General features: G+C 38.0%; 1 long non-coding RNA gene across 1 annotated transcript in view; it reads left to right on the top strand.

The window, feature by feature from the left end:
- The window catches only part of LOC148213856 (uncharacterized), a 52,961-nt gene extending 35,756 nt beyond the window's left edge, over positions 1 to 17,205 (top strand). The window contains exons 2-4 of the long non-coding RNA XR_015793720.1: positions 8,006 to 8,105; positions 15,919 to 16,030; positions 17,117 to 17,205. This is a non-coding gene — a long non-coding RNA (uncharacterized LOC148213856). The remainder of the gene's footprint in view (positions 1 to 8,005; positions 8,106 to 15,918; positions 16,031 to 17,116) is intronic.
- The last annotated feature ends 395 nt before the right edge of the window (positions 17,206 to 17,600 follow it).

The following is a 17,600-nucleotide window of genomic DNA, read 5'->3' as shown; positions in this document are numbered from 1 at the left end:
CCTGATTTACAGGTTTGGGTAGCAATTTTTAAAAAGCTGAGCATACATTTTGTCTGTCAAATGAAAAGCAGCAACTCCCACATGTTCATAGACATCAGTCCAAGTGTTTTTCAAACTTGGCACCTTTAAGATGTGTGACTTCAACTCCCAGAATTCCCCAGCCAGCCACTGATTTAAATGAAAGCAATGAGGGAGTCAGGTGGGCCTCTCTGGGGATAGTATCCCCAAACCACAAAAGGATATTAGAAACACACAGACACATTTTTTTTTTAGTAACTTTATTAAATTTTTAAAAACAGAAAGGTGAAAATTAACAAGAACTAATAATCAAGAAAGGGAATAGAAATACAGAAAGAATAAGGAGAAAGAAAGAAAGAAAAAGTGCAGAAAAAGAAAGAAAAAGAAAAGCAGAAATACAAAAAAAAAGAAAGAAAAGAAAGAATGACTTCCGACTTCTTTTACAGCAAATATAAGTAAAACATCCATTAAACTGTTATTCTAAGATTTCAACTTAACATCCATTTTTTCTATAATCTATTAATTTTGCTAATCATCAAATCCATATATCATAACTTCATTTTTTTCTGTTTCCCACAAACAGTCCATACGCACACACCGTTTTCAATAGCATCCCCCTTGACAAACTCATCACACTTCAGAAAGCAAGAATACCTGGAGCAAAGTCTCAGATTACTTTTGCAATATAGGTAGAAGGCAGTCCAGCAGGTATTCTCAATCTAAATCAAATAGGCTTTAAAGGTTAAGAGGTGGAAATGTGCTAGTCCCTGTTAGACATCTAGCCTCTATATTTTGAACTAGTTAGGTCTACTTAACATCTATAACAATAATACAATATAAAATTTACCAGAGGAATGATAATTAAGGCCAGACAATCTTCTTCCCAGAGGAGCTGCAGTTGGCTCAACCTCATTTGATAGAAATCATTTCATTCTATCCATGCTTCTTGAACCTCACATAATAATGGTGAATCATCTAAAGAAAGTGCGGTCCTCTTCAAATATATTTGAAGGCTAACTCCTTAGGTAATCAAACTAGCCGCCAAAGCATCTCTCTCTTGACAAGCTTGAATGTCATTTATCCAGCCAGGTTTTTTTTCTGCATCATCTGGAAAAAACAGATGGAAGGGTTATCCCATTATTGATCAACACATAAATTCAAACCCTTTGATCTCATTCAATGGCTTCATGTAAATGTTGAATGGTCCAGTCACTCCAAATGAATCTTTGAGGGAGACCATAAATGTCATGGAACTGAAATAAAGTCACCAAATACCAACTTCTGAAATCAGAACTCTCGATAAAACAGATCCAAGAGAATGTTCTGCCTCTACCCCTCAATCTGAAGTATCTATCCAAAAGAATTTCATAGCCAACATGACAATAGCAATCATAACATTAATAGCACAATTTTTCAGAGAAAGATTAGGAAAATATTCCGGTGCTAATAAACTTTCAACTTAAGTTTATAGGCCCACAGTGATCGAATGCGCACATAAAGCTACCAGTTTTAATCCTGTCATAATGGGAAAACTGCTTAAAACTCTGGAGTACTGGCGAATGCTAATAGTAACAGGGCCTGATGAACCAAAGGTATGACTGTGAGCACTGCCAGCTTCTTATATTCCCAGTATGTAGGAACACATCCTTTCCTTGAGAGACACTTACAGGCTCTGATAGGATCCTCAAGGCCACTATGCAGATAAAAGAGAAGAATCCTGAAGAAAGAATGCAAATGAGAACAGTCTGGATTTTCAGCAGTCCAAACAAATGGTGTGAAAGTTGAAAAGGAACCAGCCACCTGTCTGCATAGTTCACTTCTCATTCATTTTTAGCTTTTAGTTAAATTGCTGTTTGGAAGCCAAAAATCTCTGGAAAGTCGGGGGACACAAAGAACAGAAAACCTACAGCCTGTTCAACCAACCTCTGTGGTCTAGAACAGGGTCCCTCAACCTCAGCGACTTTAAGATGGGTGGACTTCAACTGGCTGAGGAATTCTGGGAGTTGAAGTTCACCCATCTTAAAGTTGCTAAGGTTGAGGAACCCTGGTCTAGAACATCCTTGATGTTTTCTCCAACTTGGATACTTCTGTCCAATTGTACTCCATGCTTTGTGAGATTAAAAATTACTTACATAAAGAAAAATGCTTACAACCCCAGCAAATTCAAAATAGTAAAGACTATTCCTTTCTTCAAACAAAAGTGATTCTGTCCCACCACTGCAGGGTAACAATTTTTCCTCCCTACGCTTTGTTAGGAAGAGTTGTTTGTAGAAGTCGTTGGAGATCAGTGTAATGTGATACGTAGAAACCTTATGCTCCCATTAGTAAATGTCTTACCAATATATGTGTCTACAATACATTGCTATACTGTATAACTAAATATAACTAAATGCTAAGGATTACTAAAGGCTTCACTAACAGGACCAGTCCCTGTTTAGTGGCATGAAACCTACGTGAACTATATTTTTTCTTCATCTTGAAATTCAAGCTGGATATTAACCAATGGTGAAGACTAGCCAGGGGATAGCAAGGGTCTCTGAATGAGGAAATAACATTTGAGCTGGATACTTTATGAGCCAATGCAACTCTTGTTGCAGAAATGCTAGTCTTCCCACTAGCTTGTATTGGATTTCACAAAGCAAAAACTGCTACAGAAGCTTGGTCAGCTAATTGTTTTTCAGTCAAAACTCTCAGATGGCCTTTCCCACTTGGACCAAACAACAGCACAAACATGTTCTGGCCTCCTCCTCCTCCTCCTCCTCCTCCTCCTCCTCCTCCTCTTCCTCCTCCTCATGGCCATGATGTTGTTTTCCTTTTATCCCCAGTGCATGAGTAAGATACACTTAAGTCATCCTTAGCCATACCTTTGATAAAGTAGTACCTTCCCTCTTATTCCAACACCAAAAGCAGCCACAAATGGTATTAGCTCTGCTAGGTTTTCACACCCAAGTTCTTGGAGGATGTCAGATGATTGCACTGACAGATTGCAAGAGAGGCAGGATAGGGATCAGCCAGGGGACAGTCATTTTTCATGCTGGTAGTTTTCTGTCAAGTCATGGAGGGTTGCACTTCAACTCAGTGGTGAGGAAAGACCTAGAGTGGCTCACTAGTAGAAACAGAAAAGTACCTACAATATTCATCATCAACAAAAATGCATGATGGCAGGTCCTAAAAACTCCATATGAAGTGAACAAAACACTAAAAGCCCTGACCATATGAATGATTGTCAATTAACACCACAAGCAAATAAAGAAATCACTAGGATAACCTCTCTGGGTAGAGAATTCCTCAAAAAACAAAACAAAACAAAAAACCATCACTGAAGGTCATATAGCTATCTTGATTAGTAGCCATTATTGGCTTTATTTTCCATGAATTGGTCTCATCAACTTTGAAACAATCCAAGGTGGCAACAAACTCTACATTTTGTGGTAGCAAATTCCACAACTTAATTATGTATTGGAGAGTGTTACTGAAGTCACATTGTCCTTGTAGGCATCCAATAAACATGTAGCAGGCTGGTGTTTACTTGACCTAGCACTAAGTTTAGTTTATCTATCACAATCAAAGAGAAAAACCATTATGTGGTACAAATAAATATAACATAAATACTATTACACAAAGAGAGCCCATTTGGTGTAGTAGTTAAGGCACCAGGCTAGAAACTGGGAGACCGTGAGGTCTAGTCCTGCTGTAGGCACAAAGCCAGCTAGGTGGCCCTGGGCCAGGCACTCTCTCTCAGCCCCAGGAAGGAGGTAATGGCAAGCCACTTCTGAAATCTTGCCAAGAAAACTGCAAGTCACCCAGGAGTCAACTTGACTTGTAGGGACAAAAAAACCCAACAACTATTACATAAATAATAAGCTACTTAATAACATATGTAACAATCCCTATAAATACAATTCATTTGAATAATAATTAGATCCAAGTCTTCCTTACAGCAATTACTACTCAGCAAAATTTAGCCATCTTCTTCCATATTTCAGGAGAATGGTCCACTCACAGGAAATAAGCATTTTCTTCATCCAGCTGATCCAGCTGGCCAGCTCACAGAGGTGTATTAGTGAAGAGCAGCAAGATGGATACCTGGAGCAATACAACAAGACATGTGGAACTGACTCTATTGATCCTTCCAAACAGGAACACAGATGATCTTGCAGAAGGATGTTATTATACCTGCCCTCAGAATCATAGATGGCACAGCCTTAAATCTAGCCTGTGGAAAAGCTATTCTATGCAGAACAAACAAAATATGAATAAAATCATTGGCTAGCAGATAGGGCCTTCTGCGCAAATGACTTATTATAGTGGGGGGTTATACTTGGATCTCTCTGTAGATCAGAATCAGGCACACTGTTTTATTTCCAGTAACACTTTGTCGTATTCCTGTTGGAGCAAAAATTGAATGAACAACCAAGACAGTTTGAATCTATATGTATGTACTTTTTTTCCAAGAGGAGATAAAATGTGTCCATAAGAATTAGGAGTGTGAGAGTGTCTTCTATATAGTTTATTACATGTCAGTATCTTAATCGACAAGTTCTTACACCTGTCTCTATAGAAAGGTGTTTCCAAACTCAGGAGAAATTTCGGGACACTGCAAAGATTGAGAAGGTTGCTCTTATACATTTAAGCCAGACTACCTCTAATGCTCTTAAGCCCTTATACAGACAAAATGGTTAGCACAACGTAGAATCACCTTACAGAACTGATGGAAGATGTGGTGATAGCCACTAACTGAGGTGGCTTTTTAAAAAGAACATTAGATAAACTTGGGGCTACAACTTTCCAGCCAGAGGATGACAGGCTGGAAAAAGCTGGAAAAAAACTTAATTTATGGGATTAATATGGACAATCTCTTTCCTTTGATGTGGGCAGTAGATGGTCAGAATGGATGGTTCCATCATGCTTTCTCTTTCTTGCACGACTTTTTTTTTCTTTCTCTTTTTTACACTCTCTCTCCTTCTTTCTTTTTGCTCACACAGCATGTTGCTAGGCAAGGGACACATTATCTGAATTAATTATTTGCAAGAGGGACTTGAATTAGATGAGAGTCTCTTGCAATTAGGCCAAAGGCGGTATGCAATTCCAGGGCTGCAAATCGCCCATCCTTCTATTAACGGCTATAACCTGATAGCTAAATCCAGCTTCTTTTACTGGCACTGGGCAAAATCAACAAAAGAAAGTTAATGTCTTCTTGTCTTGTTACGGTATGGGGCAGCTGGTCTAAATGAAACTGGTCCAGCAACACAATCCTTAAATTCTATGCTTCAAGTCAAGAAGGCAGATTGGTCATGGGGATTCTTCCCTAGCAGATTTTATACGCTGATAAAAGTCCGGCTTAATGAAAACTACATAGTACATAAAGTCCTATCGCTTAATTCTTCTCTATTTTAAGGGTTAGTGATCCATCAATGGGGGAAGGTCTAGATTACCATTGCTGATAGCAGCTTTTAGAATGCTGCCTGTAATGTTGAAAAGTTAGATAAAAAACAGGATTAAAGGAACCTATTTAGCAGGTGTGTTAAGAATCTGGCAGAAAGGTTTGGTTTGAGTCCAGTGCCACCGAGCTAGTCCGAAAGTCTTCTGTGTTGCTTTGCAGATGGCTATAGTTACAGAGAGTGACAGGGGAAGGGTAGAGAAAATCAGGATCAAGAGCAGGAAGTATTGGGTCACAAGGACATTCTTTCAACATTCAGCACTCTGATAAAACTGGCATCTGTGAACATCTGATCAATCAATGAATATCTGTTTTGGTAAATTAATCCAACATCTGTATTGGACTAATTGTTAGTGAAAAAGAATTAAACATTTGATCTGTTAGAAACATTTTTTCTAATTAGGAACTAATGCCTGCCTGCCTGCCTGCCTGCCTGCCTGCCTGCCTGCCTGCCTGCCTTCCTTCCTTCCTTCCTTCCTTCCTTCCTTCCTTCCTTCCTTCCTTCCTTCCTTCCTTCCTTCCTTCCTTCCTTCCTTCCTTCCTTCCTTCCATTCCTCCAAAGATCTTATGGCAAAGAAAGTATGTGTAATTACTTTCACCTTTTCATCTCTTTAACTAGTCTAAGATTCATGACTGAGCTGATATTTGAACTCAGGTCTCCTGTACAACCTGTCATCTGTAACTAATTAACATGGGGCTATACAGGGCTACTTAGACCCTCTAGACTGTCACGTTACTCTGGTATTATGATTTATCTTCTTTCTAACCAGTTCTAGGATCTTCCTTGTCTTTGAATTAGATCAGACTTTCTTTCCCTCTCCCTTTTTGAAGAATGGGATGATCTTTGCAGATTGCCACTCCTATGATTCTCAAGGATTTCTCAGTAATGCCAAGGGCTCTACAAATGCATCTGCAAGTTCATTTAGTTCTATGTAAGCCCTAACCTTAATCCTGAAGGCTTAGACTCACTTAATGTATTGTTTTAACAATCTTTTTTTTTTTTTTACACTGTATGCCTTTGGGTTGATCCACACTCTGCTTGCCCCAGTGTGAAGTCAGGTCATCTACTCTTTGGGGAGGGCAGGAAGTGATGGCATCATCCTCAGCCCATTCCTGGTAGAGGCAGCCTCCCCCAACTTTTCTTGTTCCACATCAAATATAGTATTGTCCCTCCACCACCCCCTTCAGTGGTGTAAGCAGGGTAATCCAGTCCCTCTGCTGGGCTTCCATTACACTAAAGCCTCTGTTCTAGTGGGCCAGGCTGTGCTATGCCTTCCATTGCCATTTTCTCCTAGACTGCTGGGCAACCTGCCATGAAAGGATGGACCTGTGTTGTTTACAGATTCAGTAATGGAATAGTGAAATGCTGGCCATTTCTTTTTCATTGCTGTTTTAAAAGGCTTAGCAGAAGAATAGTGAAATGCTCCCTTCCCTTCCCCTCTCCTTCCCTCCTTCCCTCCCTCCCTCCCTTCCTTCCTGAACTTGTGAACTTAAAGAGTTCTGCCACATTTTCCCTTCTACCTCAAATAACAGGCAGAACAGTAAACCTGTTGTAATTTCCCCCCACAAATCCTCAAAAACCGTACACCAAGCAGGAAACAATTGGTATGGATTGGAGGGGGAGAATCCCTCAATTGGGGGCTGTATTAACAGCAGTCTAGTCATCACTGGAGCAAGAGTTGAGGAAGAGCTTGAAATCTGGAAAAGGATTCCTTAAGCTGGCTTCATTTCCAGCTAAGACAATTTCTTTGAAATTTTAAGCATTGTTTCCATTTCAGTTTTCATGATGCCTCTGATCTATTCCCATGACTCTTTAAATTCACTTTCATGTGTGTTAAGTTGACTGGATCTCTTCCTTCCTTTGATTTTATAGACTGACTGTATGCCCTTTAGTCAAATCTTGCTGATATACCTAGCCTCTTTTAATTTTCTTAAGTTTAACCTGTATAGTTGCCACCAATAATTCATGGTCTGATCCACAGTTTGCCTGGAAATGTCCTGGCTAATTGGATTGCACTTCTCCAGCTTTTATTTTCTGGTATGTAGTCAATGTTATGTTAATGTTGTACATGAAGTGCTGTGCATGTGTTAAGTCTGTGTTTATGTTGCTCAAAGAAGATGTCGGCAGTGACAAAACTCTATTCATTATCTCCTGCATAATTGCATTTACCTACCCCAAATTTCCTGTAATTCCAGGTTCCTCCATTTCTCAGCATTCCAGTAAACCATAACTCTTCTTGTAAATTGCCGCAAAATTCTTTAGTCTCTACCACCATTGCATCTGTATTAGGTGCATGTACTCGTATAAATCAATATTCATTGGATATTAATTTTAACAGATATACTCCTTCTGCAGTTACAGTCTATCACATACATAGTGCTTTTTCAGTATTATTGCCACCCCATCCCTTCCTGTGGTTTCATGCCTGAATGATATGTCTTATAATAATCTAATTTAAGGTGGATTATCAATTCTTGTCCACCTATGTCCAGTTATTCCTAAAATATCCAATTAATACACTTCATTTCTGTTTCTATAATTTCAAGTTTTCTTTGGTTCTCACATGGTGGGACAGCTCAGTGGCTTCAGTAACCTTGAGAATGATGCCAGTGGGAGTGACCATTCCTTGAAGGATAAATCATGCTGGTAAGGTAAAATAGGAAGTGATATTACTAATCCATAAAGTGGGGAGATGAGGTGAGGGCAGATGGAACTTTGTAGATAGGAGAGAAACTAACCCACCTAGGAAATGGAACTCCAAAAATCAAATCAGAAGAAGGCAATGGCAGTTCACTCCTGTATAATTTTGAAGAATTGAAATATTCTTGAAATATTTAGACAGGATTGAGTTCCAGATGATGAGACGCCATGTGGAAGGCTCTTCTCTAGCTACTAAGGAATAGCAATGAAACTTCATGAGTATATCTGGTGGTGATACTGTGGCCAGATCCCAGCTGCAAGAACATCTGGTCACAGATAATGCCAGTATTGGAAGAAGAGTTCCTTATTTTACAAGGAGCCCTTAAATAATTTTTCCACCTATGCTATTTCCTTTTCCATACTGAGAATTAAAACTGAAGGCTACTCTTCATCTTTTGATTTACTTAGATTCCCAATATGTTGTAAATCCATTTTTCAAATGCACTAGGTTATTATCTGAGATGGGGATAGTTTGTCACAAAGGTCTTCAGCAGCAATATCTAGTGGGCCATCAGTCAACCAATATTTTAATGTTCTGATAAGAAAAATAATGAATTCACCATAGTCATTTTCAGTCCTAGCTCATCCGTGATTTACCAGATTTTTACCTACTTCTGGTCTAATTCACCATCGTGTTTGGCTTTGATCTCATATAATTCTGCTTTCATCTGGCCACGACTTCCTGTAATTCCATCTCTAAGGAAATGAAGGTGCTTCCAAGAAATGTTTCTCAAAATTTTGTGGAACGTCTAGATAATATAGATTTGCTTTTGTAACTTAAGCCAGTTTTTCTCACTTTCCCCCACTATCTTCTAACTTTCCCCAAGATACAAAGGCTAATTACATTTTGACCTGCAGTACTAGAAGCTGCTCACCCATTACAAAACTAAGGTGTTTTTTTTTCCTTTAAAAAATCAAGTTCCTGGAACATGCCACAAACTCTTCCTGGCCACTATGTCCTATAACAAAACCAAGTTGCTTTGTTTCCGTGGCCTTCCAAAATGACCTCCCAAAGTTAAACTTCACCTCTCTCATTATAGATTATTATATCCTGGGTTCAGTTTCCTAGCTATGAATAAACTTTGTGGATAAATCTAAAGGGACATTTAATTTGAATGGTTTTAAACTATAAGAACATTATTGTTATTTTATATTCCACTAATGGGCCACAACAAAACCTGTGATTGGATGAAAGTGGAAAGACAAATGAATGTCAAATACTCATCAGTGGATAAGACTATAGAAGGTCTGAGAGAGGGGGTCCAGGTGACCTTACTCAGAAATAGTGTAGGCAGAAGAATATTTGTAATTTAACTTTAAACTGGGCAGCTAATGGTTATGGGGCAATATGCATGCATTAAAGTGCTTAAACCAGGTAGCTTTATCTTATAATTGCTGTATAGAACTAATTAAGTAGCTTCACTTTATTCCTATATTCTCGATATCTTCTACACACTTCAGGGTCCTGTTGACCTTGAGATGTCTAGAAGATATTTCAAATAATAATTTTTTTAAGCTTAATGCTATAGAATTTATTACATTTGGGGGGAAAAAAAAACAGATGAGGAAATTGTTATGTGTTTCCAAAGAGAAAGCTGAGGTCACCATCCACCATAAGTGACTTAAATACTTTCAAACATATTGATTTAAATGAGAGACAGCTAAGTCCATGTGTCACCTTCCCACTATGAATAGTGAGACATATATGTGTTTGACTTCGAAGTACACTGTGCTCTGCCCCCCCCTCTAAATAGGGCAGCAATATAAACAGCATGTTTTAAAAAAATAGAACCAAGTATTTTGTTTTTGCTGACAACTGTGTCTTTAAAAAAGATTTAAGTTTAGGAGTTGGCAATCTACAGTTCAGTCATAGGTTTGCACAATGCCCAACTATTTTCTGAGTTGAACTCTGATTTTTTTCCACTCCTGTTATCTAAAGCAGCCTTCCCTAACCTAATGCCCTCCAGATGTGTTGGGAACAGTCTCTCCTTGCTCAACATTTAGTAGGCTTCTCAACACTGGGGCTGGGGGGTGGGGGTGGGGGTTCTCTTTGTTTTTCTATCAAGGGGCTCCTGACATCTTCATAGAGGCCCCTCCCATTTTCATTTTCAGAATCTCTTTTTACAGGAAAGCATACACATAGCTTAGGCTATAGCTAAGCATGTAATGTAGCCATAAACAAGCTTGCACAGTAGCATAATATGGACACATTTTCTAGTTATGCTTGGCAACACCTCAAAAATTAAACTAAACAAGGCCAGTATGATAGCTAGCCACATACTCAGGAAAAAACGCTAGCGGACAGCAGGATGTGGATTCCATGCTGAACCATCTGCCTGATTTAGCTGATCAGGCGGACAGTCCTATTATGCTCGATGGATCTTAGTCCCAGTAAACAAATACATGACTGCAACTGTAATAATGCAAACTATTGCCCTTGCCCTCAGACAGGTTAACATACCTTGATCTGATCACTGGAAGTTTCCTTTCTTTGAAATCATGTCTTCTTCCTTCCTGTTCCTTAGTACTGGAAGAAAAAAGAAAAAATGTTGATTAAAAACATTGCTTATCTCCATACCAATACCCCAACTCAAGATCCTTGAGTTCTTACTGCCCAGTCACAGTGGAAGCTCAGCAATCTGACATACTCAGATGTAACAATTAACCATAGTTGTGAGTAATAAACCATGATACAATATATCTGTGTAAGTTTTTTTTCCTGCTCTTCTTGATTTGTAATGTGCAATAATGGTCTGCTTTTGTAGGGCTCTGGTACTAGTTGCTGAAATCATGCAACCTGGAGATGCTATATAAATGCTACTGATTCCTTTTATCCAGGTACCTTTCTGATCTCTGACTAGTTTCTATGATTTCAGGATGCTTGCTGTAAATAAGGGTGCTCCCTTGCTGTAATTAGGGTGATAAAATCACACTAACCGGAGAAGAAAAGGAACAAAAATGCAGGTTGCAGAGGGAAATCAATTTACCTTTCAGGTAAACGATAATCCTTACTTTGCAATCAGATTGGGGAACCTGAACTTAAACAATAACTTGCTTTTCACAACTTGGCTCTTGTGACTTGGCAGTTAATTACCCAAGGATTAGACAGCCATTTAGATTATGCTAAATTGCCAAATACATCATCTCAACCTTAGCTGGAGGTTTCATTATTTGACATGTGGCTTACTAAGCAGATCAGGAAGGCTATGTATTCATTGGGTTGAGGAGATCTTTCTCTGGGCTGCTTTTCAGATCAGGAGTGGAGGAAACATCCATTTTTCCCCCTGTCGGCTTGAAACAGGATTAATTGAGAGGTCTCCCATGACCCTGGATGAGAAAACAACTTTATTACCATTTTTCAGTAAAGTATCAGTTTTAGACTCTAGACCTACTGCGTAACAGCAGGCTTCCAGATCTTGACTGTGCTAACTTGTGCTTCTGGAAAACAAAGGAAATGACTGACTCCTAAAAGGAAAAACAATGGTTTGAATGATCATAAACAGACAGACTTTTTGGCTGACGCGAAATCCATACATCCAGGGCAAGGAAATATCTTGCTGGATTGGTTAGACCAGTGGTTCTCCTGGGGGCGGAGGGGGGGGGGGAGAGGCATGCCATATTTCTAGGGTGGCACAATATGTTTCTGAGGCAGCCACCCAAACTTAACTGCCAGACCCATGATCAATTTGTCACAATCCTCACATCTCATTCTGTGTGCTGATTTCAGCAGCATAAATACTCGGTCTTTACATGGTAGAGTTTAGATTAATAAACAATGCAGATGGTAAAATACATTTTTTCAGCTAATAGTGACTATGAGGAGGGTCACAGAAGTGAATGATGCTCAGAAGGGGCCATGAATGGTTGATAACCCCTGGATCAGATGACATATGGTGGCACCAAAGATTTGTCTGGGGCACTACTCAGGCAAAGCTAGCAAAGATGGTCCTCTCTTTATATTCTAATGACTCATAAGAATATGTGAGAATAATACCTTTGTAGGATCAAGCCAAGGCCTCTCTAGGTTAGGCTGATGGACATCTCATGATGGACTAGAATTCTCAAAGTTCTGCCCCTACAAATGCTTTAGAATTCTTTCAAGAATCAATCAGACATGCTGAAGAAATGTAAGGATATTTTGTGCTATTGGGTTCTTCTGCACATTATTCTCCAGCATAAATGGTTCAGCCTCTAGAAATTTTGTGGGAGAGAGGGGTATTTTTTCACACAAGGAATTTATACTAAAGTTCAAAATCCTTCCATATACTATTATCATCTGCAAATAAAAGGTTCAGTGTTCAATACTAAGTTTAGCATCCACTGAAAATGAAAGCCAAGTGAATCAGTTGATAAAGTAAGTGCAGAACACTTAAGATTTTAAAGAACAGCTGCAAAAGTTTAATTTCTGGCAAAATATCCCAGCCTTAGTAAACAATTTCAGAACAAAGAGAAAACCTGGGCTGTAGATGCCAACAGAAAGACTTTAACATGCCTTGAGATAAAATTCCAAAGAAAATTGAAACTAAAAGTTCTTAAGGAGAATATTTGATGTGAGCAAAAGTGTAATTAGAAAGAAAACACAATTCAGAGTCAGATACATATTTTGAACTCAATCAAAAGCTTAATTCTGAGCCCCAGTAATATGTATATAGAATAGAAAGTGCTTTTAAACATGTATAGATTGCCCTTCCCTCACTGAGTGAGCATGGGATTATAGGAGAAAGGGGGGAAGAGGAAGAAGAAGCAGAGGGGAGGAGGGGGAGGAGGGGGAGGAGGAGGAGCTCTGCTGCTGAGAAAGTTGTTCTTGACTTGTCTTCTGAAAAGGCAATGTGAAATATTCTGTGCTTGCTCCTAAATAAATACTTTGCAAATGTTTCTATTCAAAAGTAGAGGTGCTCCTTGCACATGTCAGCTCTAGAAACTGTACTTTGTCTTTCCCCACTTCCAGGTAAAAACTGGCACTTCCAGACTGCAACTCTGATTGCTCCCAATGGTCACCTATCTAGAAATGGTGAAAGTTGCCCAATATAGCTCAAGATTGCCAAGTTGAGCAATGGCTCTGTATGAGGAAATTCCAATTTATTTCTAACAAAATACTAGTTGTCTGATATAGGGAGATGGTGGATGTCTAGCTTCTGCTTATGTAACAGGACTTTCCCCTCCTCGACTCCCAGCTTATTCATATCCCAAATCAACTCCAAACAATCCTCTAGTCCAATACAGCATGTTGAAAATGTTGAAAATGTTCAAGATGGTACTTGAGCGCTAAGATGCACTAAGCCACAGATAGAAGAAATCAAGGAGAAAGAGAGTGGTACTAGGTTCATCCCACTGGGCCATAGGCTAAGGAAATTAGGGAAGAACTTCAATGAAAGAAAGAGATGGAGAACTGTTGAAGTAATCCTGGAACTGACAGAAAATTATCAGTTGGACAGCACAAGGAATTAAGGGGAAATGTGATATTGTCAGGTTCAGCCAAGAAACTCCATGAGACAGTACTGGAACAGCTCAGTTACTTTATTAGCTTCCACCTACAAGACAGAGTCTTGCCAGACTAACTCCCAAAGTCTGCAACTAAACACTACGAATTCCTTTGGGTAGTGCCAGTCTCATCCTCTTCGCTTTCTCATGCTCAGGCTGTGGGCTGAGGAAATGTTTCTCCCTGTGACCCTGAACCTCTTCATCCAAGACCTCCATCACAGATATACTTGTATAGCAATCAATGAAGGATGACATTATCAGGAGCATTTTGAAACAACTGGACATGTTGGTGTGGGCTAATTAAACCACCAAGCTGTCATATGTTCCTTTAACAACTGAAGCTAGTCTTTCCTAGACTATCCATCTACTCTCAAAAGAAGAACTTGGATCTTTTCTTGGCATATAGCTATCATATATTCCAAGCATGGACTTTTCATCACAGCTGATTGAAAGAGACTGCACTGAAACAGTCCAAGTAGTATCTCGATGGACAAAATAATTAACAACAGAAGAGGATTAATAGTCATTACTATTCTGTTTTTATGAAGCTCAGGTGAAAGATGAAAGGAAATCGAACTATCAAAATGTGAGAATAGAAATAAAAGTATTCTAGAAGAGAACATTGGTAGATATATTTGTTTTAAATAATTCAAAAATAACAGTAAATGCCTTGTGTTGATAGATGTGTGTCAGATAATTAAAGATCAACATTTACGACACATTTTTACAGTTGATATGTTGTAAAATTCTCCATATCTCTTGGTAAGATGATAGAAAGACTTCCCATTTTATTGCATATTTTATTATGTTGGACCAGATATATTCTATACTTCTATTTAACCACATCAGTAATTTCAAAGTAGCAAGCTTCTGGTGAGGATTCATGATGAACTAGACATTCCTGAAGGAGTGGGGATGGAATTGTGGTGGTGATCAATGGCCAGATGGTGAATTCTGGCCAGTGCAGTCTCTCTGGACAAGGAGAGATCATGAGATCGCCCACTTGCACTCCAGACAGCTGCGCCTTGTGAAGTTTTTGTGGTCAGCTTATGAGTTGAGGCTGGGAGTTGAGGGATTTCAGTCAAGCTCATAGCCATAATGCAGCCTATATGGACATAAGGTTTGCACAAGCCTAATTTCTTAACCACTTTTGGATGTAATTTACAGCTAAAGAGAGACTTTCCGAGCAGCAAGATAAAAATTCCACTTGGTGAGTGATCATTCTTTCTGGATTATAAAGGAATTAAAAAAAAAGTTTTTAAAGGTTTGAAAAGTTTTGGCAAAAAGCTTAACAAGGAGTGGATATTAAAAAGTTTAAAAGGGATAAAAGGGATAGTAATTTTGAAAGAGTATTTTTTGGTGAAAGTGCTTTGAATAAATTGGAATTAAAATAGACAAATGAACTGGACCTTTGTGGGAATGTTTTTTGTTTACTATTAAAGAGTGCAGACAATTGGTGGATTTTACAAGACAAAAGATAAAGGTAATATGAGCCAGACTGTGATTCTGACTATAATTATGGTGATGTTGACTGTGAGCGGAGGAGAGGATCAACCTGCAGACAGAGAAATTACACCAGCTTTACCTCAGAAAATGTTTGAGCAACTGGCCAGTAAGTTAACTGAATCACTTGGTATTAAACTGACAGCTTTTGAAAAAAGAATGGATGAAAGACTTGTAAAGATGAAAGAGGAGATGAAAGAAGAAATTAAGAAGATGGAAAGCTCTGTAAAACAAGTGTCTGGAGATGTAAAACAAATTAACGACAAAGTGGAAATTTTGGAGAGTAAAACAGAAGTTATAGACACAGAGTTGGAAAGAGAACTACATAATCTGACTTTATTGGAATTGACAGAGAAGGAATTTTGTTGGTTCACCAGCGGATTCTGGTGAAGATATTAAAGAAAAGATTATTACAGCTTTAGCAAATTTTTTGGATTGGGATGAGGAGGATACAGAGGTAGAAATTGATAAAGTATATAGAATAAATACAAGATTTGCAAGAATAAGAAATGTTCCAAGGGATATTTTGGTGCACTTTGTCAGGAAGAAGACAAGGGATCAAGTTTTGCAGCAGCATTTTAATACAAGACTGAAGATTGATAATACAGATGTAATTGTTCTTAAAGAAATTCCTATTAGAATTTTGCATAAGAGAATAGAATATTATTTTTTGACTGAGAGATTAAAGCAGAAAAAGATTTCATTTCTATGGGACAAATTAGAAGGTGTGATTTTTAGTTTTAAACAGCAGAGATTTTTCTTGAATTCTGTCTAGAAGGCGAGGGAATTGCAGGAGATTCAAATTGAGGTGTCAGAGGAGACTATACAAAAACTCCAACAGGTGCAACAGGAAACTGAAAGGGATGATGCTGAACTAGGCACTACAGGTATAGATTTTTCTAAATTTTTGGCTTGGTTATGGATTACAAATGTTTAACATGGAATATAAATGGAGCTAATGCTTCTCAAAAGGGGGGAAAAAACATTATTTGAAAAAAATTAAAACAATTTGCCCGCAAGAGATTTTTACTTTTAAACAGCAGAGGTTTTTCTTGAATTCTATCTAGAAGGTGAGGGAATTTCTAGAAAAATTCAAAGAGGAATTGCAGGAGATTCATTAGAAAAAAGGACATGAAATATTTGATTTATAAAAATTTGGGTGAATAATTTATTTCAGCAGGAACAAAAAAAGAAAAGGAAAGGAAAGGAAAGGAAAGGAAAGGAAAGGAAAGGAAAGGAAAGGAAGGAAGGAAGGAAGGAAGGAAGGAAGGAAGGAAGGAAGGAAGGAAGGAAGGAAGGAAGGAAGGAAGGAAGTTCTTTTGTATATAAATCCCCAACTAAAACTAGAACTTGTACTGACTGATGAGCATGGTAGATTTATTGGGGTGGAAGTTAATTTGCATGGGACTAAGACTTTGATATTGACAATTTATACCCCAAATGAGGAAAAAGTATTCTTTTATAAAGGATTTATGGAGAGATTAAGAGGTTTTTCTTATGAAAATTGGTGTTTGATGGGGGATTGGAATGGAATGTTCTCCCCACAACTGGATAGAACTTCTGAGAAAAATATTAAAATCACTCAAGGCAAATTACCAAAACGTTTCTTTGATCTGATGGACAATTTAGGGCTGGTTGATATATGGAGACAGAAAAATGGCAATTCAAGAGAGTACACTTACTTTTTTCAAAGACATAGATCCTTTTCAAAAATAGATATGATTTGGATTTCAAAGAACTTGGCTATTATGGTTTCTAAAGTAGAGGTATTACCAAAGACTTTTTCAGATCATAATCCTGTGTGTTTGGTTTATAAAAGAAAATCTAGTTCTTTTAAATGGAGACTAAGCAAAATGTTGCTACAGAAAGAAGCAATAGTAGAGGATTATAAAAAGAAATTTAAAATTTTTTCGGAAAATAATTTGTTTTCAACAATTTATTGAATTTATTGAATAATTTATTGATTTTCTTAGATACAGAGAAGGCCTTTGACTATCTGAACTGGATTTTCTTGTTCAAGCTTTTGGAAGATATGAATTTTGGAGAGAACTTTATAAAATGGGTAAGATTGATTTATACTTCATAGAAAGCACTAATAATTGTTAATGGAGATCTAACAAAACCCTGTGAAATACAAAAAGGAACAAGACAGAGATGCCTACTGTCCCCTCTGTTGTTTATTTGAAATACTGAATAGAGATATGAGACAAGAGGAGAGGATTGTGGGAGTAAAGATTAGAAAAGAAACTTATAGGGCTTTTGCAGATGACTTGGTGTTGGTTCTGGGAGATCCTTTAAAGGGAATTGAAACATTAATGGACAAAGTAAAAGAATTTGGTGCATTAGCAGGTTTCAAGATTAATAAACAGAAGACGATGTTAACAAAAAAAATACGAAAATAGAAGATCACACACAATTGATGAATAAAATGGGTTTTAAGATTGAGAAGAAGGTAAA

The sequence above is a fragment of the Python bivittatus genome, unplaced genomic scaffold (genome assembly GCF_059951505.1).
Source record: "Python bivittatus isolate LINGU-HERP-01145 unplaced genomic scaffold, Pbiv_v1 ctg000850_np1212, whole genome shotgun sequence".
Taxonomy (NCBI): Eukaryota; Metazoa; Chordata; class Lepidosauria; order Squamata; family Pythonidae; genus Python; species Python bivittatus.
This window is presented reverse-complemented; position numbering and strand designations above follow the sequence as displayed.